We start from the raw sequence: 26,726 nt of genomic DNA, 5'->3' as shown, positions 1-26,726 counted from the left end.
GGCCCTGAGTTCAATACCAGCACTGCAGAAATAGATAGACAGATAGATAGATAGATAGATAGATAGATCATACATATGTTATAACAAACAAGTAACAATAGAATGTGTCTTCATGTAAATTCATTTTTATTTACATAAGTATTGAAGGTCTCTTGTTTACAGACTCAAATTTTTTCTCAGTTCTGAAAAATTCTCAGTTGTTGTCTTCCTAAATAGTGTTTTGCTGTAACATCTCATTACGGATTCAAGTTAAACATATCTTAGATATCGACTTTTATTCTTCCATTTCTCTTAATTCCTCTCTCATTGTTTCTCATCTCTAAATCTTCCTATACTGAATTCACAATAACTTCTTCAAATCTATCTTTCAATTTATAAATTATCTTTTCAGCTGCATCTGATTTGCCATTTGGTCAATCAACTGAATTATTGTATCCAAGAATTACACTATTTCATTTACAAAAGTTATAGTTGCTTCTTTACCAAATCCATTTTATAAATGTTGATAGTCTTTGGTCCTTGCTCATTGTTAATGTTCTCTGTAATTTCTTAAATATTTTATACTTAGATATTTTATATTTAATAATTTTAATATTTGAAGATATTTGAACTCTGAATCTGTGGTTTATTTTATGTCCATTTTTAAGATTAATGAGTCTCTTAGGTGATAGCTGGTTTCTTTTTATTGTGGGCCAAGTATAGTGACTCATGCCAGGATGCAGAAATTAGAAGGATTATGGCTCAAGACTAGCCTGGAAAAAAAAGCTAATGACACTTTAACTCAGCCAATAAAAGCTGTTATGTTAATATCAAGTGAAGCCTTCGCCAAAGCTTAACCTCTCTAAACTAAGTGTTAGTGTCAATTTCTGTAAAGACAGCAAGTTCTTTCATGCATGATTTTGACTGACCCCTCCCTGTTCTGGTTTATTTGGTTTTATCAATTGACCAGAGGCATTTGTGTCATTTACTATTGAGTCTTTTGCAATATCCTGGTATTCAAATTTCTGCTCACAATTCAAAAATGTTATATAATAGGTAATTAGAACTTAAGTCTCAAAACAAAGATATTGCAGAGATTTTGATCTTCTTTCTTCAATGAATGAATACAACAGAAGTAGGTGGCTTTAGAGCATCCCTACATCAACATGCATCGAGGGAAAGCACTATGAAGACTAAGCTAAGTTCAATTAATATCACTCTCTAGGATCTGGTGTTTTCTCTGCCTACAAGAAAAAACCAAGAGAACTGTATAAGGCAAGAAAGTACTAAAGATACATGAAAATGTATTTTGTAGGGAGGAAAAATCATCTTCAAGAAATTCCATTTCAGACTCAGGATTTAATTACCCATCTAATATGCAGCAACATATTCAATTTTTTGCTCTACTTTCTTAGTTATCAATGAAAAGTAAATCCAGCAAAATCTCAAAAGTACCAGTCGCTATTCTCTCACCTTCCCAAGTCTCTCCTCACTTTTCTTCACTACACATCAACTAGAGAAGGCTCCCTCAAACACAGGTATTCTCTTTCAGTGACCAACCAAATATGTTATTTCAAGCGTGAAGTTGCTAATATGAAACTATTTCACTGTTATATAAGTCATTCTAGTAAAAAACAAAAAAACTGACTCTTGAAACTTCACTCCTCCTCTACAGTTATTAGAATTCATGAGAGTCAGTTAGGACTGCCTGTTTGAAGGAACAAAAAACCTTCACAACATTGGTTTAAACAATAAAGATATTTAATAATCTCACATAACAAAGAGTCAGGAAGCAAGTCCAATGCAGAGGTTTAGTGATATTACATCAAAAAGTCCAACCTTTTTTTCCTCTTTGTCCCTAACACCTTGTTAGTGGGTTCATTTATTGCTATATTGCAAGATGGTGATGCAGCTGTAGGTACAATGATGAACCTAAGAAAGAAAGATGTGAGCAACTCAGCAACAGCTTTACATTTTTCATCAGGAAAACAAACACATCTAAAAAGCAAGCAGGTGTTCATTTCAATAGATACCAAAAGAGTATTTGAAAATTTTTCAATGTTTTGTAAATTAAGAATAGAAAGTGCCATCGGGCATCAGTGGCTCCCGCCTGTAATCCTAGCTATTCAGGAAGCAGAGATCAGGACAAGAGGATAGTGGTTCAGAGCCAGCCTGGGCAAATAGTTAGCGAGACCCTATCTCAAAAAACCCCTTCACAAAAAAAGGGAGCACTGGTAGAGTGCTCAAGGTGTAGGCCCTGAGTTCAAAGCCCAGTACCACACACACACACACACACACAAAATAGAAAGTATCTAAGTCTAATTTAAAAATTATCTACTAAAACCTCATAGTAAACACAATACTGAGCAAAGAAACAACCTATGCATTCGATGATCACTAATTGGTCAAATTATAATATATCCACACTGTAGAAGACTAGTCAGACATTAGCAACAAAACAGAGTGGGTCTGCATGTGATGATATGGCAATACATTTAAGATATACTGATCACATGAGTGTCAGTGTCATAGGAGTGTCATCTATAATAAAATATTTTCTGAGAAAAATGAAAATTTCTCTAAAATGCATAAGTAAATTTCAGCAAGAAACCTCTCTTGATGTGAAAACCTCCACTCATTCAGTCCATTATAGATCGGATCATAGAAGGAATTCACTCTATTCAATAGAAATTGCAATTGTCTTAAACCTGGTGTGGTGGTTCATGCTTGCAATCTCAACACTCTGGAGGTGGAGGCAGAAGAATTGTGAGTTTGAGGCCAGCATGGGCTGCATAGCAAGACCCAGTCTCAAAAAAAATTTCAAATATCACATCTTTCCCAAAAATAAAAAAAACAGAGTACCTACTTCCTGTTGTCAAAGCACAAAACACTCAGTGTGGAAAGGAACATACAGGGTGAACATCTGAGCTGCAACAGTTGTGAGAAGAATCTATGCTTCCAAATGTTAAGCAAACATCCAATCTCGCCCTCCTGCATACCACTACTGCAGTTTATAATGTTTTAGGGGGAAAAATTTAGAAAATGAGAAGAGCGTCTTACTGTATTTTTGAACAAATACATGACATAATGTATTACTAATAAAACAGCAACAGAAGAGACATGTTTGGAGGAGGAGGTAGGGATGTGGGTGATTCTATCTTCTAGTTGCTTACTTGGAACTTCCAAATTTTCTGCAATGCCTATAGAACCTTGAGTTGTAGAACCAGGAGAGAATTTTAGGACAATCTGCCATCCCTGTAACTCAAAAGAGGCAGAGGTTTTCAAGTACTCTGCACCAGTTCACAAGATGGCAGTGTTGTGCTTTGAGTGGCTCCCATAGATGGTTGAGGGGGAGGGGTTTTAATTTAAATGAAAACCAAATGATACTTTGTTTTCTGATTGGCTGAACAGTCAAATGCTATTTCCCTTTACTGTGTGTGTACATGCAAGTGTGTGCATCATCTTAGCAGCATACACTGGGGGAACAGGGTGTGAGTTCCCAGAAGAAAAGAAAATACTTACAACAGTAAATCACATTTTCCAGGAAAACAAACCTAAGAATCGAAAGATTGAAACATGGAAACAGACTCTGCTCGTGATAATTTGGCTTCAACTAAGCTGTAAGTACAGTCACTACAAATGGTCAGGGACAACCAGGAAAACCTGAGCACTGGGAATCAGAAAACTAATAAGGGAAAATGGCATTGGTTCTGACTTGTCTGGGAGCCCTACTTGTCCAATGGGGAATAATTACATTTGTGATTAATGCTTGATGTAATATCACTTTCTCTGGCTTTCTTTGCTAATCTTTTTTCTAAACAGAGGTGAACAGTGGCGACAAGGCAGTACAGAGCCATCTGTGTTATCCATAAGGGAGACAGTAAATAACTCTCAACTGTAGTTATGAAGTGACTAACTTTCAAAGCCTATAAGTGGTGCAAGGAGGAAGGTCCCACTTTTCTGTTTGTTCTAATTTCAAGTAGAATAAAGAAGTCAGGAAAGTTAAGTAGCATCAAATACTGCAGCTGAGGTTCTGCAAGTATATTATGATAGCAATTCCATTACTACACCATTATCCCCATAGTAGAAAGAAAGCCCTCTTATCAGACTTACACCTGCAAAACAGGTGTTTTATGTTCCACCTAGAATATATGCATTTATAATAAGAGTTCTGCCTGGAAATTTTCCCTCTAAACCTATTAGCAAAGAACAAGTGGGGGAAGCAGCGGACATCTTTACTGGATTTGCAGAATCCTTCCTTTTAGTCTTTATTTTAGACCTGTCACTTATGTCAGGTGCTTCATATTAATGGTAGTAAGACTTTTATAGAGTTTTTACATATTAATTTGAACACCACATATTATAACCAGACTCCCCAAATAGTAAGCCTATGTAAGTCTCCCCAATGTTTCTGTTTCAGAGATATGAAGAGCTTACAATTTAGAAAACAGAGATTCCACTGTCCTTGAAGAGGGTGTGCAGTTGGAATGGGAAAGTTTCTTTTTCTCTTTCCCGTTTCCACTGTAACAAGAACCAAAGAGACTCTACATCTCAAAAGATTAACCCTTAATCAAAATTGAATTTATTCTATTTTGTAGGAGAATAACAAACTAAAGAAACCTCTAAAAGCTCAAACTACAGAAGTTATCAGTATTTTACTTTCCTTTTCACATGAATTCATGATCATCAAAAAACAAATCTAGAGAAATGAGGGGAATTCAAATTATTTTAAATCAAAAATGAGTACTTCTCAAAGTCATTGTAAGATTTTTTCTGTTCCTTTAAAAAATAGCTTTATGTGACTGAATTGAGCTCCTCCTATTTCTGGCCTATGAGTCGTGATAAACACCTCAAGAATATTCCTTCCATTGACTTGATTGTGAATGAGAAGCTCCCACTGAATCGTGTAAGGTCATATATCAGAAATACAGAAGAAACAATGAACAGCAAGTTCATCTTCACGTCACTTGTAGCACTGGCCTTCCCAGGTAACTTTCTTGTCCAGCGCCGAGCTGCCATCCTGGAGGAAATCCCTAGTTTAACACTGGCTGATGTGTGTTTTGTGTTGCAGGGCCAGGGAGAGCAGACTGCATCACACCCTGGGAGACAGAAGTATCTGGAACAAAAGGGAAGTCTGTGGACCTGCTTTGTAATTATAGTACCTCATATAAAGGCTCTGTTTTTCTCTACTGGTTTCGACAGTATCCAAACCAGGCACCAGAATATATTCTCCACAGAGGATGGAGAATCTCTACTAAAGGACATGCCAATTTTGCCACAGAAAGATTTTATTCAAAGACTACAGAAAATTCCACAAATCTGTACATCACAAATCTGGTTCCTGAAGACACTGCCCTTTATTACTGTGCACAGAGGGGCACAAAGAGAACATCTCATAAGGGAACCATGCAAGAACCTCAGCCCTTTGGAGGAAGGAGAATGAGGTACATAAGCCACACAGACTTTTTTTTTTTTTTTACAACAGACATCATGGTAGTTAGGAAATCTTAATCAGGAGAATTCTGCCCTATCAATAGCTGTATAATTGTAGGCAAACATCCTAAGCTTTTGAAATTTAGTCTTCTGAAATTGGAGCTAATAACTCCAATTATAGACTGTTATGAGACATGACTTCAATATTTTTGGTGCCTGCCATGGCCTAGATGTTCAGCAAAGAGTAGATATCTTTTTTTTTTTCCTTCTCTCTCAACTACTTTGTACTTAAAGGACTTTTTTTAAATCATTGTCCAATAATCTTCTATATGTCACATAGGCAAAATAATTTAAAAAGTAACTAAAACTCTACAAAGATACCTCTAGAACTTAGAGAAGGCTTGTTTGCTTGAGGATCCCTGGTAACCACACCAGGTTTTGAAGTACATCCTTAAAAGGCCATCAATTAGAAGAAAAGGGGCCCAAAGATTCCCCCCAACTCCTGGGAAGTTGAAAATCTCTCATTATCTGAGCACAAGCAGGGGATGGTTTCCTCTCAGATTACAGAGGAGAGGAAGAGCCTCGGCACTAGTGGGCTCTGGGTGAAGAGAAAGAGAAGTTGCTTAGGTAATATTGCCATATTCCTCTGTCTACTGTACTAAATGGAAAGGAGAGGTCAAATGAGGTGGCGAACAGCCTTCACTCTGCTCCAGATAGTAGGACTTTCCATCTACTGCCCGCCATCAAACACATCCTAACTGACTCCCACTATTCAGTCAGACCTGGGGAAGCCTGACATCCTTGTTTTTACTGGCATCAGGTGAGGTATAAAAGAAGAAGATTTAGAGCCTTCCTTCATACAAATCCTATGACAGCACCTACACCTTATGTATCCAGGTCAGCAGCCTTAGGGTCTAGTGGCTTACAGTGAAGCCTGCTGCAGCAGCACTAATGCTAAGTAACTGTACCAGTTAATAAGGGGGTCTTGAAAATAAGATTGGAAACCAGTCCCTGAACAACATTTTCTTTTACAAAAGACTTGGATACTAGAACAAATAGCACAGTATTGTGATGATAGATTGGAGGTCTAACTCATGTGGTAGATCCCTTGCCTAGCAAGTGCAAAGCCATGAGTTCAAACCCCAGTAACACCAAACAAATACATAAATACATGATTGATAGATAGATGATGGATAGATAGATAGATAGATAGATAGATAGATAGATAATAGAGTATTCTTATGAGAAAATAATTTTCAAAAATCTACTTAAAGCTAACTTTAAAAAAAAAATAAGAGGGCAGAGCAAGATGACAGACAGTTGCACCCATAATTCACAGGCTCCTCCACAGGATTGAACTAAAGTGTGCAACCATATGTGGAGACAAGTGGCCTGAGTGAACACTGGAATTCATCAGCAAAGAATAGGTGTCCTGGAGACATTTCAGAGACTAAGTAAATCAAAGAAATAGAGTACCCAACACCTGTCACCTGACACCTCAGCGAGACGAGGGAACTCTCCTCTCTGAAGGGATTAGAAGGGTCCCAGCATGGCACAGGAACCAGCCCATTACAGACATAAAACCTAAACCCCTGGAAGAGCTTGGGCATGCACAAAAGACAAGCTTAGGAGAAGGAACTGGCAGCATCTCTTAGCCTGTATCTACCTTAAGAAGGGTCCTAGTGCTTGAGTCTTTACTGCTTTGTGACCCCATGGATATTCCTCCACACTTCCCAAGTGCTGGTGGCCTCACAAAACAATCTAACTTGGGAGGGCAACTCTGAAATAAGCCAGCTGGCAATTCTGTGCTTCAGGGAACTCTGACACAGTTGCAGAGGGAAGTCAACATCCCTGGGAATCAGCAGATGGGTGAATCTGCTCTGTGAGAACCCAAAACCAGTCCCCTGTGGTTTCCTGCCATGATGGATGAAGAGGCCAGGACCCAGAGTGGAAGATAATGTGATTCCCCACACCCTGCTCCCAGCAAATATATTTGCAATTCATTTGCACCCTGCCTTGGGAGTCCCCAGCAGATTCCCTGAGAATATGGCCTTCGACCCACCCATGGAGAACACAGTTTAAGAAGCTGTACAGAGAATATATGCCTCAAGCCTGTGTATGATTCACTCAGGAAACTCAGCAGAGAGGTAATTCAATTAGCTGTGGATACCACAGCTGAAAGAACTGGGAGTTCTCCTGGTGCAAAGTCAAAGTAGACCCAGAGAGATGCTGAGATGGAGCAGAGCCCAAGGTCATCTGCCCTTGCTTGCATTTCTGAGCAACTCAACTAGAAAAAGTCATCTTGTTTTCTATTCTTTATTTTTATTTTTATATCTTTTTTATTTTTATCTTTGTTTTCCTTAATTTTTAGGTTTTACTTATTTTTTCTTTGACATATACTTATTATTTTATTTTCACATTTATCATTCTTTATTGCTTATTTTTCCTTCTGTATTATTTTTATTATATATATACTTTCTGTCATGAAAATTTTATTCTTTATTTTGTGTTTTATTATTTGTTTTGTGTGTTTTATTTAACATGTTTTCTTTCTTCTATTTTAATTTTTATTTTTCAGTTTTTCTTCTTCATTATCCTTTTAAAAATTATTTTTAAATTTTTTCTTTTTTCTTCACTTTTAAATTTTTTCTTTCCTTTCAGTGCTGGGAAACCAGCACATGTTGGGCAGGTTCTCTGCCACTGAGATATACTCCCAGCCCAACTGAAAGGAATTGAACCCAGCTCCAGCCATGACCCAGTCCAACTTGAACCCTGGCAGACACTGCTACTTAAAAAATAAGGGTGACATTACCTCCCAGAAGTCAATCCATTCCCAGGGAGATACAGGTAGGGTGATATGAGGTCCTGCTGAGGAAAATTACAATAGTTGTCATCACCACACCTACATGGGTGCTTTAGATTAGTTGCAGCCACACCTTGTCAGATAGTACACTGATGACAAATCTGGAGAATATTGCCATAGTGGAGGAGTTGCGACTCCAGCCTCCAACTCTCCTCATAAATTACCTAGACCTGCATCAGTGACCAATCAGAAGACAAGAGCTTCAAGCCCTCCATCACAATTGCTTTCAAGCAACAGTGCCAATTCCAACAGTGCTCTGAAGACGTGATAGCGGATACCACTCCCATTGTAGGAACAACCACAGAAGGGCTACCCCACATATATAATCTGCTACCTACACCATATCAGTCCCAACTACCCAGAACAGTAACCTACTCTTAAAAGACCTTCAGAGACTATAGGTATCTCCAACACAGATACGGTATACTCTGTGACCAAACACAAGAATTGCAACTGAAGAAACTACAGAGAGTTTGTGCTAAGGTGGCCAGCTAGAAATAAACTCAACATTACACTATACCTCAAGCCATACTAACAGAAGAAAGCAAGCCTCAGACTGAGTAAGCCATCAGATAAAAGAGGAAGAGATACACATCCCTACAGATGTGCAAATTTCAACATGGAAACCCAAGAAATATGAAAAAACAAGGTAATGGGACATCTCCTAAAATTCATAACTTTCTAGTAACAGATTCCAAAGATATTGAAGTTGATGAAATGCCAGATAAAGAATTCAAGAAATATTATTAAAAATCTCAATGAATTCTAAGAGAATACAAGTAATAAGATTAATTAAATAAGGAAGACAATGTAGGATATGAATAAAAAGTTTAGTAAAGGGAAAGAGTGTTGTTTTGGCAATTCTGAGCCAAAAATTCAGGGCCTTTCACTTGCTAGGCAGGTGCTCTACCACTTGACCCACACTCCCAACATTTTTTGCTTTAGCTATTCTTTAATAGGATCTTGTCCTTATGCCCAGACCAGTCTGGACCACAGTCCTCTTATTCACATTTCCTGTATAGCTGGTATGACAGGTACATACCACCATGCCTCCACTTTTGTTGGTTAAGCTATTTTTTACTGTGAGCTTTTTGCCTGAACTAGTCTCAAAACTCAGTCCTCCCAATTACCATCTCCTGAGTAGCTAATACTACAGGCATAAAAAAAAAGAAATTTTGAAAAAGAATTAAACAAAATCTTCAACACGAAAACCCAATAAGTCATATCTTTAAAAAAAAAAAACTCAATTGAAATCCTCAACAAGATATTAGAGAAAGTGGAAGAAAGAGAACTGGAGCTTGAAGACAAGTCTTGAAATATCATATTCAGACAAAAAAAAAAAAGAAAAGTAAGAAAGAATGAAGAGAAAATACAAGATCAGTAGGACACCATTAAAAGATAACACATACCCAAGGATGAAGAACTACAGGTGGAGGGTAAATAAAAACTGTTCAGTGGGCTGGAGGCATGATTCAAGAGGTAGATCATGTGCTTTGCAAGGGCAAAGCCCAGAGTTCAAACCCTACACTGCCCAAAAGAAAAACTACTTAGTGAAGTAACAGCAGAAAATTTGTCACATCCTGAGAAAATAATTGGTATCAAGATAAAGGAGGCATTCTGAACCCCAAATATATGACTATGACTAGAAAAGAACTTCATGACATATCATAATTAAATTGTCAAAAATATAGAACAAAGGAAGAATATTAACATCTACAAGAAAGAAGAGTCAAGTCACATTTAAAATCAAGCCCATTAGGCTAACATCAGACTTCTCAACAGAAACCCTAAAAGCCAGGAGGACATGAAATGGCATATTGCAATCCCAAAAGAAAATGAAGGCCAACCAAGATTACTATACCCAGCAAGTCTACCATTCAAATTGAAGGAGAAGTAAAGACCTCCAAGAGATTCAGAAACCAAAGGAAATTATGACTGCTACACTAGCATAATGAAAGATACTTAAAGGGATCCTACACCCAGAAGAGGAAGAGAATTAATCACCATCATGAGAACACATGATAGAATAAATCCCTCCAGAAGAGCAGATATACAAACGAGAAACAAGAACAAAACATTATCAAATCAGTAAAACATCACACTCCAAAGAAGAATGAGACAAGAAAACAAAGCAATCAGAGGAAAATCAATAAAAAGCAAGCCCATACTTTTTCAACAATAACATGGAATGAAAATGGTCTTAATTCTCTAATTAAAAGTCCTAGATTGCCTTAAAAGACCTAGATGGATTAAAATAAATAAGACCAACAATAACATACTTTCTATAAGAAATTCACTTTACCTATAAAGACACACACAGACTGAAAGTGAAAGGATGAAAAATTATATTCCAAGCAAATAGGAGCCATTGTTTTAAAGTTTCATTCAACAAAAGAAACTTTAAAACAAATCAGTTAGAAAACGAGAACGGTCACAATATATTGTCCAAAGGAACTGTTCATAGAGAAGACATAACAATTATAGATTGATAAGCACCAAACATTGGAGTACCTAATTATATAAAGTAAACATAACTAGACATAAAGAAAAAAGATAGGTCCCAAATACAATAACAGTATGTGACTTCACTTCCCACCCTCCCACCAACAGATATATCATCCAGATAAAAATTCAATAATGAAACATCAGAAGTAAATTTCACCATAGATGAAATGTACTTAAAAGACATTTAAAGAATATTCCATCCAATATCTGCAAAATACACATTCCTATTTTTGGAATGTGTACTGGGGTTTGAACTCAGAGCTCCACACTTGCTATGCAGGTTCTTTACCAATTGAGCCACACCCAAAGTCCTTTTTTTGCTTTAGTTTTTTTTGGATAGAATCTCATATTTTTGCCCTGGTCAGCTTGGACCATGATACTACTACCTAGAGCCTACCACATCGGTGAGATCATAGGCATACACCACCATGCCCTACTTATTGGTTGAGATAGGGTCTTGCTAACTTTTCTGCCCAGGCTGGTCTTAAATCATGATCCTCTCATGTCAGAGCCAGCAGTGGGAACTTTCCTGTGTGAGTTGGTATCTGGCCTTTTGAGAAAGCTTCAAGGAACTGAGGCAAAAGTCTCAGAACCAGACCTCCAGAAAAACAAGCATGCTGAAGATTCCCCAGATGGCTTCGTGTCCTTCAGATGTAAATAAGAAAGTTATGCTGACCGTGTGCTTCTCCTGCTTCTCTGTTCCCATTTTAAAAGAGACATAATGAAGAGTTAATTTTAACTGTGCTTTCTTATACTAATGTAATCTTGACACATAATACTTGGCATGCTTTTTCTGACCAAATGCTCTCTGTGAAAAAGGAGTTTATAAAAAGCAGAAATGATCTTCATTAAAGTGACTATTGAGCACAACTCAATAGTCCCCCCCATCTTTTCCAGCTCCAGTCACCCAGGTCCTGCTGCTTAGTCTCTGCCTGGGGTTTTACACCTGGGATTACAGCTTGGTGTCATCTCACCCAGTCCACATTCTTTTTATCAGAGCATGAAAACGTACGTTAGACCACAAAGTAAGCTTTAATACATTGAAATGATATTCTGCATCTTCTCTGATCACAATGGAATGAAACCAGAAATCAACAGCAAAAGAAACTGTAGAAATGGTACCACAACACAGGAAGATGAAACAACTGTTGAACAAAGATGTCTTAGCGTGAACCTTAAAAATGTCTAAATCAAATGAAAATGGAAACATTTATGAAAAAATTAAAGGTTTACTTTGGCCTGGTTTCAGTGGTTTCCATTTGTGGTAGTGTGGCTCCACTGTTTTTACACCTGTGGTAAGGCATAAACATCATAACAGAATCAGGTGGTGGAGGACTGTGCTCATCTCATGGTAGCCAGGAAGCAAAAGGGACTAGGAGAAGGGACTGGGGTCCTGCTATAGTCTTCAAATACAAACTCTAAATGATCTGCCTCCTCTAACCAACCCTGCCTCCTAAAGTTTCCATCACCTCCCATTATGAATCTGTCGAGGGTTAAATTCATTGATAATTTATCATGATCCAATTATATCTGAACACTGCCACACTGAAGATGAACAAAAGCTTTGGGGAGACATTTCAGATCAGTAACAAGAAATGAGATTGAACCAGTAATAAAAAATCTCTCAGCAAAGAGAAACACAGGACAGGATGGCTTCACTTGTGAATTTTATAAGCTTTTAAAGAAGAACTGACACCAATGCTTTTCAAACTACTCCAAGAATTAAAAAGGAGAGACTCATTCTATAAGGCCAAATCACTCTGTAAATCCAGCAATAATCTGATACCAATCCTGACAAGGACATAATAAAAAAGAAAACTATTGGCCAATATCCCTGGTGCAGTTAGATGCAAAAATCTTCAATATGGCCAGGTGTGGTAACACACACCTGTATTCCCAGCTACTTGAGAGGCAGAGAAAAGAGGATCATGGTCTAAGTCCAGCTTCAGACAAAAATATGAGCCCTATATGAAAAATAAACTAAAGCAAAAAGGGCTGGTGCATGGCTCAAGTGGTAGAGTGAGCTTTCCTACCAAGCATGAGGCATTGAGTTTAGAAACCCAATACCACCAAAAAAAAATCCTCAATAAGATACTAGCAAGCTGAATTCAACAGTACTTATCATACACATATCCACAACACAGATCATACAAGGCTGGGCATGATCGCTCATATCTGTAATCACAGCTGCTTGGGGGGCAGAGATTGGCAGGATCATTCTTCAAGGCCAGGGTGGGCAAAAGTTAGTGAGACTCTATCTCAACCAACAAGCTTGGAATGGTAGTTCATGCCTGTAGGCACAGCCGAGCAAGAGAAACAAGTAGAGGAATGGTGATCTGAGGACATCCCCAGGCAAAAATATGAGACCTTATGTGAAAAATAACTAAAGCAAGAAAAGACTGGGGGAATGGCTCAACTGGTAGAGCACCTGTGTAGCAAGCATAAGACCCTGAGTTCAAACCCCAGTAACACACACACACACACACACACACACGAAGAGCATATACTATATCAAGTCAGATTCGTTCCTCTTTCTCTCATATGTGGGAACTAAAAATAAAACGATGTTCTAAAGCAGAAGACTAGAAACGACTGGAAAGGAGTGTGTGAGCAGAGAGAAGGAGGTCTTCATCTAATCCTCTTTCCCAGAGGCAAGTGCTGATTTGGCTTTGTAATATGAATTTTAGACTTTTTATCATAATTGATGTGAACATATATATGCACGTGTACTCCTGGAAATATACTATTGTTCTGTGGCATCTTTGCATAAATGTTAGCATACAGTAGCGAGATTGGCAGAAATCATGTCTTTGGTTTTGGTTTTTGTCTTAGGTTGGTTTGGTTTGGTGTTTAGTTTTAGGTTTTTGAAACAAGGTCACACTATGTGGCCAAGGCTGGCCACAAATTTGTGGTCCCCTCCTGCCTCAGCCTCCCCAGTGCTGGGACCATTCTTTATTCATGTAAATCACTGTGTCAATAAACTACTGATTTAATAATGCCAGTCTTAATTATACTATTCCTCAATAAAGTACAGAACAGAGGCTTAGGAAGGTTAATTTTTCTCAGGACAGACAAAATGGAACACAAATGTTCTGACTTTAACTAGAAGACCCTTCTAACATCAGTCTTGGCATTTTCTTGTTGCTCGTCTCCATCACGCAAGTGACCAACAAGAAATACGGATTCACAAAAACCTAATGTCCCCGACACATCTGAACACAGGGCTTCTTACACAAATTGCCTCTCATTAGACTCTGTTCTTGTGGCTACCGGGAAAAAAGGAGCAAAAGTCCCCTTTTCCCCATTTGTAAAAACTTACAATAATGCAATCCTGTGATCAGTGGTGCAGATTTTTCCTCTCATTCCTTTCTCTCCAACTATAAAAGCCTACCTATTTTTAAAATACTCAATGGTGAGGAATAGAACCCAGTATTTGTTTTCTAGGAACTGAAATTGTTTTCTAGGAACTGAAATATTCACTGGAATAACTCTGGAACATGGAGACATGGAGACATGGTATAGAGTCCTCATGTCTACACAGAAGCCCCACTTGTTGCTCTGTGGCTGCTGCATGGCCCCTGGGAGACCTACAGACTTTAAACTGAAAAGATTACAAACTGTAGGCAGCGTAACTAAAGTGTGGGGGGAAATGGCAACTGCTGCAGGAAGAGACATCTCAAACTGCAGTCCTTGCACAACGATTTCAATGCACAGTCTTTAATGCCTTCTTTCACCTTCAAATCTTAGTAGATTGAAAAAGTAAACTAATATTTTCTTTACACTTTTTATTTTATATTCTTCAAATTATAAAAACAAAACCCCTTTTATTACAAATGAAATAATCAAAAGATATATAGGGGAAAAGTTAATCCTCAGTCACCTGCAGTCTCTCCTCTCTACTGAGGTAAGCAATGTTAGTAGGGCATCCTTCCCCAACATTCCTTCTGCTTGTATAAATTCAGGTAACGTGTCTATAGCGAATTAACCCTCTGGTTAAAAATTCATACTTAACCAGATTTTCTCCTCCTTGAATTTCCTTGTGAATCTCTGTCCATTTTAACCATAGAATATTTATTTCTCACTAATAAAATGTATGAAAGAGGTGTCAAAATATTCACTCATTTCCTCAACCTATTATTTGTTTTCTGATTATCTTGTCTATAGTATGTAGTGTGAAATCTTTCATCTTTGAATATTTTGTAAGTTTTATACCATTAAAATATCTTATTTTTTCTTCTTTTGTTGTTTTTTTGTTTGGCTGGTTTGATTTTTGGTGCTGAGTGCTGGGGATCAAACCTAGGGCCTCACACGTGCTAAGCACACATCTCACCACTGAGCCCGCAGAGCCACCCTGCCTGCCTTCTTTATAGCTTCTGGGCATCCATTCATCTTACTTATAAATATCCCCTATAATCCTAATATTGCTGAATTTTTAGCCAATAATTTATTGTTTTATTTTTTAGAATAAAAATTTTCAACCAACTAGAAATGGAAATTGGTTTAATATAATTTCCCACAATTGCAATGTCTTTATCACATTTTATGTTCCTTAGAAATAATCAGGTGATGCAAGTTCACATTAAGATCTTTTTCTATCTCCAAACATTACAGAATAGAGCAACAACCACCTGGAATTGGGTATTGGACAGAACAGACACTGAATTTCTGTGCTAATTTAGAAGTAGAAACTCTTAGCTATTCAACTGGGGTAAGAGGAGGCTCAACTAGTTTGACTGATGTGAACCAAAGAGATATTAGAGGGACGACAGGAAGCATCAAGAGGTCCTTCTGTACAAATACAAATCTTGCATAGTACGAAAAAAGGTGTTTGGCTTACTCCACCCAACTCACTTCCTCTAGACAGAAGGCACTAGTTCAGCCATCACCCACTCCTCCAGGTTAAGGCCTGGCTATCCTCATGTTTAAGAAAACCAGCCTCTGGGGCAACAGATCATCTCAGGGTGTTATGAGCAGAGATAAAATGAAAGACAGCAGAACAACAACAAAAGGTGCACCTTCCCATCTTTAATGGAGGCCCTTTGCCATGATTTTCCTGTGAGTTCAGTGAATTAGTTCAGATTTAAACCACTTTGCCTGAGCCCACTGTTCCAAAGAGCTTCCAACTGGTAGAAGGCCCAGCAGCAAGAGGTTGTGGAGTGTCCTAGTGTGACCTTGTGAGAAGGAGGAGTGTGAACCTGAGGTTCCAAGAAGCTGCAGGTGGCAGAGTGTAGCCCCTGAAGAAACCACTGGCTTTCATGAGGAAGCAAGTATTTGGATGTCTGCCACTGAGACAGGACCCATAACCACACACAGGTAAGAATAAGCAGAAAGGGGAAGGAACAAGCAGAGGGAGGAAAGAACCTCTCCACCATAACCTGGAGCAGTTACATAAAAGGAGATGAAGCTAGGGCAGGGCTACTGGCCTGCACCTGTAATCCCAGCATTCAGGAGGCTAAAGCAGACAGAGGGAGAGTTCTATGCCAAATGATGAGATCCAGTCTCAAAAAAAAAAAAAGAGGAGACAAGGAGAGGGAAGGTGAGAGAACAGACTTCTCTCCTCCCTGCCTCCCTGCCTCTCTGCCCACTGAGTATAAGGAAGGATGAAGCTGGAAGAATATAGAACATAGTCCACCTGTTACTGGATCCTTCCTATGAGCATGGGTGAAGGGCACTGCTCTGGAGGACAAATGGTAATGAAGGTTCAAAATGACTACACAATTGTTGGAAAAAAAATCTTAATAGTTTTAATAGTTTCTTTTAGATAAAAGAAAAAGAGTAATCTGTTTCCCAGAGATGACTGCTAGACAAGAGTATTAGCACAGAGTGAGAAAAATTAAAACTGTTTCCCTTTCATGCTCTATGACCTGAAACGCTCATGCAAAATTAGTACTGTTTGGCACTCATGTTGATTTTACTATGTTCCCACTTACTGACTACACGTGTAGCAGGTTGTTTGTTTAGAATAGGGTTTTTTTTTGGTTTTGTTGTCATTAAAGAGGAAGTCAAACTTTTTGTTAGTTTTTTTTATTAAACACAGAAATTCTTTTTTATTGTTGTGCTGCGTGGGTGTACATTGTGGCATTTACAAAAGTTTTTGGAATATATCAGATATTTCATGCTTGAATTCACCCCTCCCTTGTTGTCCTTAATCCCACTCCCCGCATTATTGGAATAGTCTCAACAGGTCTCACTTTACCATTTACACACATGTGTACACAGTATTTGCACCATATTCACCCTCCTTCACTATTTCCCCACATTCTCCCCGCTCCCACTGGTACCAACCCAAATCCCACCCACAGACAGGACCTGTTTCACCCTCCTGTTCTCCAATTTTGTAAAAAAGGCATTTTTTTAGGATGGTTATACAGGGAATTTCCTTGTGACATTTCCATACACATATATATATATATATATATATATATACATATATATATATATATATATATATATATATATATATATAACTACCTGAATTGGTTCATCTCCTCTATTTTTCTTCTTTCTACCTTAGTCACCTTCGTATGGCATTTCAACAGGTTTAAAAATTCTACATTCATTCTTGCATAGGAAGTTCATCAACCATATTCACCTTCTTAACTACCTACTTTACCATCTCTCTCTCACATGTGGCCTCACCTTAGTGTGACCTGTTTTTTATAATATTGCTATATTTGTATTAAGTCTATATTCCACATATGAGAAAAAAACATGAGGTTTCTGGCCTTCTGAGCCTGGCTAACTTCACTTAAGGGGATTTTCTACAGTTCCATCCATTACATGCAAATGACAAAATTTCATTCTTTTTTGTGGCCGCATAAAATTCCATGTATGTAAATACCACATTTGCTTAATCTATTCATCAGTAGTGGGGCATCTTGGCTATTCCCATAGCCTAGCTATTGTGAATAGTGCTGCAGTAAACATGGGTGTGCAGGTGCCTTTATTGTAACCTGACTAACATTCCTTTAGGTATATCCCTAGGAGTGGAATTGCTGAATCATATGGCAGTTCTTTTTTGAAGATCTTCCATACTGTTTTCCATAGTGGTTATGCTAGCTTACATTCCCACCTGCAGTGTATGAGGGTTCCTTTTCCCCCCACAACATCCTCTCCAACATTTGTTGGTTGTGTTCTTGATGGTAGAAATTCTAACAGGAGTGAGATCAAATCTTAATGTGGTTTTGATTTGCATTTCCTTTATGGCCAGGGATGGTGAGCATTTTTTCACATGTTTTTTAGCCACTTGGACTTCTTGCCTTAAAAAGCTCTTGCCCATTTCTTCATTGGGTTATTGATTTTTGGTAGTTTAGTTTTGTGAGCTCCCTGTATATTCTGGTTATCAGTTCCTTGTCTGATGTGTAACTGGCAAAGATTTTCTCCCATTCTGTGGGTGGCCTGTTCAACATAGAGACCATTTCTTTTGTTGTGCAGAAGACTTTTAATTTCATGTAATCCAATTTGTGAATACTTTCTCTTAATTGCTGAGCAAACTGAATTCTACTGAGGAAGTCATTGTCTGTGTCTATATTCCATTGATTCCCAACTTTTTCCTGAACTAGCTTCAAAGTTTCAGGTCTTAGATTATGGTCCTTAATCCACTTTGAATTGATACTTGTACAGGGGAAGACATAGATCTAGTTTCAGATATTTGCATGCAGATATCCTGTTTTCCCAGCAACATTTGTTGAAGAGGTCATCTCTTCTCCATTGTATGTTTTTGGCATCTTTGTCAAAAATTAGGTGGGTTTAGCTGCATGGATTCATATCTGGGTCCTCTATTCTGTTCCACTGCTCTTCATGTCTGTTTCTGTGCCGGTACCATGCTGCTTTCATTGCCATGGCTCTGAGTATAGCGACACCTCCAGTATCACTCTTTCTGATCAGTCAGTATTGCCTTGGGATTTGTGGTCTTGTTTGCTTCCAAATGAACTTTAGAGTTGATTTTTCAATCTCTGTGATGGATGTCATTGGAATTTTGAGAGTTACTGCATTGAACGTGTAGATTGCTTTTGGACATATAGCCCTTTGATTTTTTTCTTCAGTGGTTTATAATTCTCCTTGTAGAGGTCTTTCACATCCTTTGTTAAGTTTATTCCTAGGTATTTTTTTTTTTAGTCTATTGTAAATGGAATTATTTTCCTGCATTTCTGAGTCTAATCAATTGTCTACAAAGACAATCGATTTCTGTTTATTGATTTTGTATCCTGCTACTTTAGTGAAGCTGTTTATGATGGCTAGGAGTTTTGGGTTTTTTAGATATAAGGTCATGTCATCTGCACTAATGATTTGTGTATGTTGAACCATCCCTGCATCCCTGGGATGAAATTGACTTTTCATGGTGTATGACCTTTTTTGATATGCAGCTGAATTCAGTTTGCCAATATTTTAGTAAGGATTTTTGCATCTGTGTTCATAAAACAGATTGGCCTATAATTCTCTTTTTTTGTTGTGTCCTTGTCTGATTTGGGGATGAGTGTAATGCTGGCTTCATAAAATGAATTTAGCAGTGTTCCTTCCCTTTCTATTAGGTCTTCTTTAAAGGCCTGGTAGAATTCAACAGTGAATCTGTCAGGTCCTGGACTTTTCTTTTTTGGGAGACTCTTTATTGCTGATTCAGTTCCATTGCTTACTATAGATATAGTTAAGTAATTAATATCCTCTGCTCAATTTTTGTTGGTCAAATGTGTCTAGAAATTTGTCCATTTTTTTCTAGATTTTCCAATTTATTTGAATATATGTTTTCAAAATAGTCCTTATAATTCCTTGGATTTCCTTCATGATTGTTATCTTCCCTTTTTCTTTTCTAATTTTATTAATTTGGGTTTTTCCTCATCCTCTTTTTAGTCATATTTGCCACAGGTTTGTCAATCTCATTTTTTTTTTCAAAGAACCAGCTTTTTATTTCATAGATTCTTTGTATGGTTTCTTTGGTCTCTATTTTGTTGATTTTGACCCTTATTTTTATTATTTCTCTCCCTCTGTTTGTTTTGGGATTTGCTTGTTCTTGTGTTTCTAGAATTTGAGATGCAGCATTAGGTTGTATATTTGAGATCTTTCTGTGTTTTTAATATATGCACTCATGGCTATAAACTTTCACCTTAGGACTGCGTCCACTGGTTCTGACACATTGTGCTTTCTTTCTCATGGTGTTTTGTTTTCTGACTATGTGGTGCATTCTGGCATAGAACTCTCTATAGCCTCCTGCTTTGCCTTCCCTGTGTTGGGATTACAGACATGCACATGCACGGCCATGCAGGCTTGAGAAAGCCAGTCTTAATTGTCTTTCAAAATGTCGGTGACAATTCATAGATATTTGTTCTCTCTTATGTGTTTTGTCACTTTCAAACAAATGAGTTTCTGGTTGGAATTAAAATGCACAATTGTTTTAAATACTAAATGTTATAGAAAAGTTTGTACTGCAAATCTAATTTTCTATTACTCCCAGCCTTCAATCCTTGTTCATAAAATATATCCACTTTTAACTCTTTACACCTTCCGGTAGTGAGCTCCATCCTTCTAAATAATATATTTTTTCATTAGTATATGTTAATTGTACAAAGAGGTTTCAGTGTGACATTTGCATACATGCATATAATGTTCTTTGATCAAAATCATTCCATCTATTATTCTTTCTTATCCCCCCCAGAAGCAATTTTAAGAGATTTCATTATTCTATTTACATATATGTCTGTGAGTACTTCCATCATACTGACCACTATCCCCATTACCCTATCCTTTTTCCCGTAGATAGTCTCTGGTTATACTCATGTCTTCCATTTTTTTCGTTAAGCCTAGATGCCACATATGAGAGAGAACATCCAACATTTGTCTTTCTCGGTTTGGCTTATTTCACTCAACATGATGATCTCAGGTGCATACATTTTCCTACAAATGACATAATTTCATTCCTTATGACTGAATAATACTGCCTTATGTGTATGTAACACATTCTCTGTATTCATTCATTGGTTGATGGGTACCTAGGTTGATTCCATAGTTTGACTATTGTAAATGGTGCTGCAATAAACATGGATGTGCAAGGGTCTCTATTGTTTGCTGATTTACATTCCTGTGGATATATGCCAAAAAGTAGCGTAGCAAAATCATATGATAGTCCTAGTTTTACTTTCTTGAGGACCCTCTATATTGATTTCCTTAGTGGCTACACTAATATACATTCCCACCAACAGTGAATGGGGTTCCTTTCTTCTCACATTCTCCCAATGCTTGTTATTCATTTTCTTGACCATAGCCTTTTTGATGGGGGTGAGATGGAATCTCAGTGTCATTTCAATTTACATTTCCTTTATAGCTAAATGTGTTGAACATTTCTTCATGTATTTATTGGCCATTTGCATTTCTTCTTTTGAGAATTGCCCAGTTAATTTGCCAATTTATTAATTGGATTATTTGTTCTTTTTCTATGTAGTTTTTGGAACTCTTTATATATTCTGGATATTAATCTGTCACCTGATGGGTAGCTGGCAAAGATTTTCTTCCATTCTGTAGGCTGTCTCTTGATTCTGGTAGTTATTTCCTTTGCTCTGCAGAAACATTAATTTGATGTAATCTCATTTGTTAATTCTTACTCTTAATTGCTGAGCAACTGGAGTCCTATTCAGAAAGTCATTACCTATGCCTATGTCTTCAAGTGTCTTCCCTATGATTTCTTGTAGTAGTCTCAAAGTTTCAGGTCCTAAATTAAGATCTTTGATTCATTTTAAATTGATTTTTGTACAGGGTAAAAAATAAGGATCTAGTTTCACTCTTCTATATGTAGATATCCAGTTTCTCCAACACTGTATGTTGAAGAGGCTATCTTTTCTCCAAAGTATGTTTTTGGCAGTTTTGTTGAAAATCAGATGGCTGTAGCTTATTTCTGGATCTTCCACTCTGTTAGTCTGCGTGTCTATTTTTGTGATATCATGTTGGTTTTTGTAATCTAATTTGAAGTCAGGTATTGTGATATCTCCAGCATTGTTCTTTTTGTTCAGGATTGCTTTGACTATTTGGGAACTTTCCAGCTTCTAAATGATTTTTAGAATTGGTTTTTCTACTTATGTGAAAAAAGACATTGGTGTTTTGATGGGGATTGCATTGAATCTGTAGATTGTTTTTGGTAGTATAGTGACTTTCACAATATTGATTTTCCAATCCATGAATCTTGGAAGTCTTTCCATCTTCTGGGGTTTTCTTCAGTTCCTTTCTTCAGAGTCTTACAGTTTTCATTGTAGAAGTCTTTCATCTCCTTACTTAGGTTTACTCCTAGGCATTTAAATTTTTTTGAAGCCATTGTGAATGGGATTATTTTTCTGATGTTTTTCTCAACTTGTTATTGGTGTATAGAAAACCTACTGGTTTTTGCATGTTAGTTTTGCATCCTGTTATTTTGAAAAGGTGTTTAGTTACATCTAAGAGTTTTTTGGTGATGTCTTTATGGTCTTCTAAGGATAGAATCATATCATCTGCAAATAGGGATAATTTGACTTCTTCCTTTCCTGTTTATACCTTTTATTTCTTTTGCTTACCTTATTGTTCTGGCTAAGCACTATATTGGGTATGAGTGAGGAGAATGGATCGTCTTGTCTCATTTTTGGTTTAGCAGGATATGGTTTTAATTTTTCCCATTTAATATGATGTTAGCTATAGGTTTATTGTATACAGCTTATATTTTGAGGTACATTCCATCCATTCCTACTTTCTTCAGAGCCTTTATCATAGAGGAATGTTGAATTTTGTCAAAGACTTTTTCTGCATTATTGACATGAAATTTTTGTCCTGTATTCTGTTTATGTACTGTTTTACCCGTATTGATTTGTGTATGTTGAACCATTCTTGCATCCCTAGAATGAAACCAACTTGATCATGGTGTATAATCTTTTCAATGTGTTGATAAATTCAGTTAACAAATATTTTATTGAGAATTTTTGTGCATCTATGTTCATCAAGGAAATTAATCTATAATTTTCTTTTTGTTGCTGATGTGTCCTTACCTGATTTGGGTATCAGGGTAATACTGGTTTCATAGAATGAGTTTGATAGTATTCCCTTTCTATTTTATGGAATAGTTTGAGAAGCATTGGTGTTAGTTCTTCTTTAAAGATCTGGTAGAATTCAGCAGTAAATCCAGCTGGTTCTGGGCTTTTCTTTGGGAAACTTTATATTACTGCTTCAATTTCCTTGCTTGTTATAGATATGTTCAGATAGTTTATATCCTACTGGTTCAACTTTATAATCATATACATCCAGAAATATATCCATTTCTTCTATATTTTACAGTTTATTAGAGAGTATGCTTTCAAAGTATTCCATAGTGACCTGTAAATATCATTGGCATTTGTTTTGATATCTCTTTCCTCACCTCTAATTTTGTTCAGTGGGCCTTTTTCCTCTTTCTTTTTGTTAGTTTGGCTATGGGTTTGTCACTCTTATTTGTGTTTTCAAAGAACTAACTCTTTGTTTTATTGATCTTTTATATTCTTTTTCTCTTCATTTCATTAATTTCTGCACTGATCATTATTATTTGTTTCCACCTACTGCTTCTGTGTTTGGATTGCTCTTGGTTTTCTACAAGATTGAGGTGTATCATTAGGTTATTTATTTGATGAATCTGATTTTTTTTAGTGCAGACACTCATAGTTACAAACTTTCCTCTTAGCAATGCTTTTGCTGTGTCCTAAAGGTTCTGGCAAGCTGTGTTTTCATTTTCATAATTCTAGGACATTTTATTTCCCTCATATTTCACTGATAATTCAAAAGTGAATTGTTTATTCTCCATATATTTTAATTATTTCTGCAGTTTTGATTGCTGTTGATTTCTACTTTTAAATTGAAAAAGATTTCAATTTTCTTATATCTATTAAGACTTCCCTTATGTACTGAGATATGATTTATTTTAGAGAAAATTACATGGGCTGCTGAGGAAAATGTGTATTCTGTAGCTATTGGGTAGGAAATTGTGTAGATGTCTCTTATGTCCATTTGATCTATAGTAGCACTTAATTCTAAAGTGTTACTGATAGTTTGTCTGGATGACCTATCTATTTGTGAGAGTGAGGCATTAAAAGTCACTACTGTGTCATCGTATTGAGATATATCTGTGCTTTTATGTCATAGTACTTGTGTTATGAATTGGGTACACTGATGTTCAGTGTGTATATATTTATAATTGTTATATCCTCTTGATAGATTGTTCCCTTTATTGATATGAAGTTACCTTTTTTGTCTCTACTGACTAATAATATTGGTTTGAAGTCAGCTTTGTCAGATTTGAGTACAGCTACACCTGATTGCTTTCAGTCTCCATTTTCTTAGAAAATATTTTCCTATCCTTTCACTTTAAGCCTGTTTTTTTTTTTTTTTTTTTTGCCAGTGAGGCTTGTTTCTTGTAGGCAACAAATAGCTCAGTCTTCTTTCTTAATCCAATACAACATTCTATACTTTTTGGTTGGGAAATTGAGACCATTAACATTCAGAGTTATTATGATAAGGTATGTAGTTATTCCTGCCATTTTGTTGTTTTTATTGTTTTGTCTTTCCTACATCTTATTTGCTTATCTTATGTAGAAGATTTATTCTTTCCCTTATTTTCATGATTACGTTTATCTTCCTCTTCTGTGTGTAGGATTCCATTAAGTATCTTCTGCAGTACTTGTTTAGTGGTCATTAATTCCTTCAGTTTTTGTTTATCATGAAAGGTTTTTATTTCTCCTTCAATTATGAAAGTTAGCTTTGCCGGATATAATCAAGGTTGGCAGTTATTTTCTCTTAGTGCTTGAAATATATCATTCCATGCCCTCTTTGTTTTTAAAGCTTCTGTTGAGAAATTTGCTGCTACTCTGATGAGTTTGCATTTATTTGTGACTTGATGCTTTCAATATTCTTTCCTGTCTCTGTATACCTATTGTTTTAACTACCTAATGTTTTAATTGCTCTTGGAGAGTGTCTTTTCTTGTCTTTTCTGTGTGGAGTCCTAAAAGCCTTCTGCAGCTGGATGGCCACCTCTTTCTCAAGATTCAGGAAGTTTTCTGCTATGACTTTACTGAATATGGTTTCTATGCCTTTAGTTAGCACGTCTTCTTCTTATATGCCCACCAATCATAGGTTTGGTCTTTTATTGGTTTGCCAGAGTCTTCCATGTTCCATTCACACTTTTTTTTCTTTATCTAAACATTCTAATACATCTACCTTGACTTCAAACCCTGAAAATTCTGTCTTCAATTTGATCCAGTCTACTATTGAAATCTTTTTCAATAATTCTTATTTGACTATTGACCTTTTCGTTTCTAAAATTTCAATTTGACATTTTTTAGGATTTCTATGTCTGTTGAATTCTTGTTTCATATCTTGCATTATCTTCCCTAATTCTCTCATTTATTCAGACATTTGTATCTGTTTAACTTCATTCATCATTCTTATAGTCATTCTTTTAAGATCTTTGTCTGGGACTTCATTCATTTCACTATCATCAGTGTTCATTGGTATGGAATTGTTGACTTTTGGAGGAGATATATTGCCTTGCCTTTTTATATTTCTTCTACTTCTGCATTGAAATTTGTATACTTGAGGCCAAGTTCTTGGTGCAGGTTTTAATCACCTGTAGTCTTTCAGTTGAAGTATTTCCACTTTTCAGGCAGGACTGTGTAGTGGCAGATTTGAGGTACTATTTATCATCACTGAACTACAGGTATGCCTTGGAAACCAGGCATTCACCCATGTGCTCAGGGCACCTGGCCTGATCCCAGCACTTGGATGGAGGAAAAACAGGCTGAAGTCTCATGTCGATGGTCGGTGTCTGCTTCAGGGACAATTCCCTTCTTTGTATATTAGGAGCCACTGCTGGATGCAGGGAACTTTTTAGCCTATTGGCCAAACAGGCTTTCTCTTGTTCCACAAGCCCTCCAGTTTGTGTTCTGAGATGTGTCGCCCATATGCATCAGATAGTTGGGGCCAGGGTATAAATGGAGCCTGAGTTCTGCATTGGCCAGAGGAGAACTGAGGGACTGAGACGTTGTGCCTGCTGGTCTGTGTTTTCAGTCCCTTCCCAATAGTTCACCTCACTGCAGGAGGAGGAAGATAGGAAAATCAAATGGTTTTGGTGTCCTGGGCTCAGGGATCTCAGACGCACCTCTCAGTCTTGCTTAGTAGCCAACACACATAGGCAGGAATCAGGTCCTGGAGTCACTATACACCAGTCATATGTTCTGTGCTCTGTTTCTTCCCTCAGGTGATGGGACCCACTCCTTCCTAGTAAAGGTGGGACCTCCAACTACCATGCTCTTCACTGCCCAAGATCTCTGCTGCTCAAACTTCTCAGCAGGCCCACATGAGACCCTCTCCCTCTCTACATCCTCCTCTAACAACTGCCTCCCAATCAGACTCTGTGTCCCAAGACTCCCTTAACGTTGATTGTTCCTTGCTTTCAAGACCCCAGAGTAGCACAGTCTTGATAAGTACCTTCTCAAGATGGAACTTACTGTCCAAGACAGAGGAAGCACTTATATATCTTTCTTCACCAAGGCTATCCTTCCACACGGGAGCAGTACCTGTCCCACAAAATACCACAATAAGTTTAAGGATTGCAGGAATCTTGGGTTTGTCCTGTAGTAGAATTGCCAGTCTGTCACCAGAGTCATCTGACTAACCTGTGATTATAACTTCATGCCCCTCTTCCCTGCCACACACACGCACACACACACAAGGCAGGAATGGAGGTTGGGGATTGTCTTTTTCTGCTTTTTGCTTTCACCTTTCTATTTTTCCATGCTTTTCAGTAGTCCTGTCACCTCCTTCAAGATTCCTAATGCTCTTTCTCTCTTTGGAATATAGTCTCTTCTTTGTTACCTGGCTCTTCTCATTCATGGAATCAAAACAAAGATTGCTTCTAATATGAAGCACCACCTCTCAAATTATACACTTTTAAAATTATTTCTTGCACTGTGAA

General features: G+C 37.2%; 1 protein-coding gene and 1 long non-coding RNA gene across 2 annotated transcripts in view; both read left to right on the top strand.

Annotated features, from left to right (window-relative positions):
* Positions 1–26,726, top strand: part of LOC109697568 (M1-specific T cell receptor alpha chain-like) — a 685,092-nt gene that overhangs the window by 328,997 nt on the left and 329,369 nt on the right. The window lies entirely within an intron of this gene.
* Positions 3,434–6,598, top strand: LOC141421622 (uncharacterized). Its single transcript, XR_012446237.1, has 3 exons — positions 3,434–3,599; positions 4,772–4,967; positions 5,051–6,598. It is a non-coding gene; the product is annotated as an uncharacterized lncRNA (long non-coding RNA).

This window comes from Castor canadensis, chromosome 3 (genome assembly GCF_047511655.1).
Source record: "Castor canadensis chromosome 3, mCasCan1.hap1v2, whole genome shotgun sequence".
Lineage (NCBI taxonomy): Eukaryota > Metazoa > Chordata > Mammalia > Rodentia > Castoridae > Castor > Castor canadensis.
This window is presented reverse-complemented; position numbering and strand designations above follow the sequence as displayed.